Raw genomic sequence first — 4,878 nt, 5'->3', positions numbered from 1 at the left:
AAATACTTTCTATATTTGCCCTTTAATGCTCTCTTATTGATTGTTTATCAAAAGACTCCAAGGTGGTCTTGATCTTACCAATTTATCCATGAATTGTAATGAATAACAAGAAACCCTTCTTCTATCTATATTTATCTATCTACATTTTTCTTCTAGAAATCTATTATTCCCTGGACTTTCCAGCATTAACTCTGCTTAATCACTTCTCACTATATCTAAAATATCTCTCATTAAAATATCTTTCATTAATAATGGTGCATCTGAACTAGGATGATTAAAGTATTTCAATAAAGGCAGTGATAATGGTGCCAAGGACACCAGGTGCTTTCTGGGCCCCCAGAAAGCCCAAGATACAGTGACAGTTAGAAAAATAATAGCAAGTAAAGCATGCCAAGTACACTGCATGTTTCTCAGCATGACCAATTCCAAGAGGCAACCTTCCTTGAAGTTCCAGCCTCAACCCACGGAGGATCTCACGCAGCCTTCATTGGAGATGGCGTGACAGTGACACATGGCTTTAATCCCAGAACTTGGAAGGCAGAGACAGTGGATCTCTGTGAGATCTAGGCCAATCTGGTCTACATAGCAAATTCCAGGTCAGCTGGGGCTATATAAGGAGAACTTGTCTCAATAAAAACAAAACAAAGCAAAAAAAGAAAAACAACAAAAAACAAAAACAAAAACAAAAAACAAAAAAGGGTATCTCTGTGAGACCCAGAGTTTGGTTAGAAGAAACCCAAGACAATAAAAAGCCATGCATAGAGAAATAAGAAGCCAGTTGATGAGTGTGGAGCTGAATCCCACAGGAAAATACCTTGAAGCTCTCCAAGCCCAGGCTTCCCACTGCTGGAAACCCAAAGTGGAGGGTCAACTCAGAGGCTGAAGAGGAAATAAATAAATAAATAATAAATAAATAAATAAATAAATAAATAAAAGTATCTCACCATCAAAGACAGGTGCTACCTTAGGATAAAAGGACAGAAAAAAGTATTCTAATCAAAAGGAACTAGGAAACAAGTGTCGCTGTTCTAATATTTGACAAAATATACTTCAAACCAAAGCTAGTCATATTTTTTTATTATTTTAAAAAATATTTTAGCTGGGTGTGGTGGCACACACCTTTAACCCCAGCACTCGGCAGGCAGAGACAGGTGGATCTCTGTGAGTTCGAGGCCAGCCTGCTCTACATAGTGAGTTCCAGGACAGCTGGGGCTACAGGGAGACCCTGTCTCAAAAAGACCAACAAAAAAATTTTAATGTATTTTATTCATTTTTTCATTTTATATGTTTGACTGTACTGCCTGCATGTTTGTAAGTGCACCCATGTCGTGCAATGGCCATAGAGGCCAGAACAGGGCACTGGAGAAGAGATTTTTAATAGGCCATATATATGCACCAAACTAGGTGCCCCCAATTTCATAAATACTACTAGATGTAAAGTCTAGTAGTTAACTACAACACAATAATAGTAGGTGATTTCAGCATCCCATTCTCACCAGAAGAGAGGTCATCTGGATAAATATAAACAGAAACATCTGAGTTTAATGACATTACAGATCAAATAGACCTATAGAACATTCCACCCAAACACTGAAGAATATACATTCTTCTCAGCAGTCCATGCAACTGTGTCTAAAATACGTCCTGTATCAGGACACAAAGGAAGTCTCACTAAACATAGGTAAACTGAAATAACTTTTTGTATTCCAGCTGACCACATTGGAATAAAGCTAGAAATCAACAAGAAGAGAAACCATGAAAAAAACAGACACGTGGAAATTAAACAGCACATTCTTGAATGAACATGAGTTACTAAAGAAATCAAGAAGGAAATAAAATTCATACAATCAAATGAAAATGAAACATGGGGCAGGAAGATGGCTCGGTGGGTAAGAGTACTTGTTCTGCAACCTGAGGACCTGAATTAGAGTTCCCAGCACACGTAAGCCAGGCATGGCTGTGCATATCTGTAACCCCAGATTTGGGGACAGAGACAGGCAGTTCCTGAGAGCTCTCTGGGCTGCTAGTCTAGCCCAAAATGGGGATCTTCCAGTTCAGTGAGAGACTTTGTCTTAAGGCAATAAAGTGGAGAGTGATAGAGACATGACACCCTAGTCCTTCCTCTGCTTGTGTGAGCATGAAGGTACGCACCTGCACACTCACGTGCATGCACCACACACAAAGATGCACACACACGCACAGAGACACACATGCAAGAGAAAATGAAAACACAATATACCAAAACCTATGGGGACACAGTGAAAACAGTCCTAAGAGGTAACTTTCTATTAAAAAACAGATCTTAATGGCTGGGCATGGTGATGCACTCCTTTAATCCTAGCACTTGGGAGGCAGAGGCAGGCGGCTCTCAGTGAATTCAAGGCCAACCTGGTCTCCATAGTGAATCCAGCCAGCTCTAACTACAGGGAGACCCTGTCTCAAAAAAGACAAAACAACAACAACAAACAACCAGATCTCAAGTGAATAACTAATGATGTCTAATACCTTAGAAAAAAATAAGATCAAGGCAAACCCCAAAACAGTAGACAGATCTTAAGATAATAAGATCTTGGCAGAAATTAATGGAATTGAAGTGAAAAAAAAATACAAAGAATCAATGAAATGAAGAGTTGATTCTTTGAAAAGATAAACAAAGGGCTGGAGAGATAGCTCAGCGGTTAAGAACACTGGTTGTTCTTGCAGAAGACCCAGGTTCGAATCCCAGCACCCACATGGCAGCTAACAACTGTCCATAACTCCAATTCCAGGGAATCCGACAGCCTTTTCTGTCCTTGTCAGGCATTGCAGGACACAGGTGCACTTACCTACATGCAGGCAATGCACACATACATATAAAATAAAAATAATAATAAATAAAAAATTTTTTTAAAAAGAAAAGATAGCTGGAGAGATGGCTCAGCGGTTAAGAACACTGCTCTTGCAGAGGACCCGGGTTCGATTCCCAGCACCCACATGGTGGCTACGAACCGCCCTTAACTCCAGTTCCAGGGGAATCCGAAGCCCTCTTCTGACCTCCGCAGCATTGCACGACACGGGTGCACTCACATACGTGAAGGCAATACACTCATACACATAAAATAAAAATAATAGGGTCTAGAGAGATGGCTCAGCCGTTAAGAGCACTGACTGCTCTTGCAGAGGACCCAGGATCGATTCCCAGCACCCACATGGCGGCTACGTACCGTCCTTAACTCCAGTTCCAGAGGAATCCGAAGCCCTCTTCTGACCTCAGCAGCATTGCACGACACAGGTGTACTCACATACATGCAGGCAATACTTATTACTCATACACATAAAAATAATAAATAAAATATTTAAAAATAAATAAATAAAAATAGTAAAGAAAATATTAGAAAAGAAAAGATAAACAAGATGGGCAAACCCTTAGCCAAACTAACTAAAACAAAGAGAGAGAAGACCCAAATTAATAAAATTAGGGCATGGGGAGATAGATCAGTGGGTAAGAATGTTTGTGGCTTCCAGCCTGATGGCCTGGGTTCAAATCTCCAGAATATGTGTGACCACACACTCCTGTAAACCCAGTGCTGTGGTGGGCAGAGACAGGAGGATTGTTGGGGTTTGTTGCCCAGGCAGCCTAGCTCCAGGTTCAGTGAGAAACACTGTCTCCAGGGAATAAGACAGAAAGTAATGGAGCAGGACACCAATGTCCTCCTCTGGCCTCTGAGCATAGGCCACACACACTCCCACACATACAAAAATAAAAATCATCTAAAAATTTTTTTAATAAAATTATAGATGAAAAGAGAAGTATCACCAACAGATACCAATGAATTCATAAATGCTAAGGTCATGCCTTATATTCCACAAAACTAGAAAGTCTAAAAGAAATGGATGAATTCTAGGTATATATAACCTGCCAAAGTTAAATCAAGCTAAGATAAACGATTTAAACAGATGTATAGCTAGTAACAAAACTGAAGCAATATAACCCAAAAATCTACAAATAAGAAAAAACCCAGGGGCTGGAGAGATGGCTCAGCGGTAAGAGCAATGGCTGCTGTTGCAGAGGACTCAGGTTGGTTCCTAGCACCCACATGGTGGCTAACAACTGTCTGTATCTGCAGTTCCGAGGGATCTGATGTCCCCTTCTGGCTTCCATGCACTATACATATGTGGTACAATTACATACATGCAGTCAAAACATTTATGCACGTTTTTTAGAAAATCTTAAAAGAAAAAGTCCAGACCCAGTACTCACTGTAGAATTCTACCAGAATTTTAAAGAACACAAACCCTTCTTAAATTATTCCATAAAATAAAAAAAGGAATGGTTCCAAACTCTTTATAAAGCCAGTTTACCCTGATTCCAAAACCAGATAAAGACAGAGCAAAAAAGAAAATTATGAGCCAATGTTTTTGATGAACATATATGCAAAACTTCTCAACAAAATGCTTACAAACAGAAACCAAGAACATATCAAAAAGATTCACCATTATCAAGTTGGCTTCATTCCAAAGATATAAAAAGATGGTTCAATATATGCAAATCAATACATGTGATACATTGCATAAATGGACTCAAGGATAGAAATCACATAATCATCTCAATAGATGCAGAAAAGACTTTTTTGGGTTTTTTTTTTTTTTGAAACAGGGTCTCCCTGTAGCCCCAGCTGTCCTGGAACTCACTATGTAGACAAGGCTGGCCTCAAACTCACAGAGATCCGCCTGCCTCTGCCTCCCAAGTGCTGGGACTAAATGTGTGCACCACCACGCATGCCCGGCCGCAGAAAAGGCTTTTGACAGATCCAAACATTCCTTCATGATAAAAGACCTGAAGAACCTAAGAATGGAAGGAACATATTGTAACATAATAAGGCCATATAATATATATAT

This window comes from Nannospalax galili, unplaced genomic scaffold (assembly GCF_000622305.1).
Source record: "Nannospalax galili isolate Female #2095 unplaced genomic scaffold, S.galili_v1.0 scaffold342, whole genome shotgun sequence".
In the NCBI taxonomy this organism is placed as follows: Eukaryota; Metazoa; Chordata; class Mammalia; order Rodentia; family Spalacidae; genus Nannospalax; species Nannospalax galili.
The sequence above is the reverse complement of the archived record's forward strand: the minus strand, read 5'-3'. Positions refer to the sequence as shown.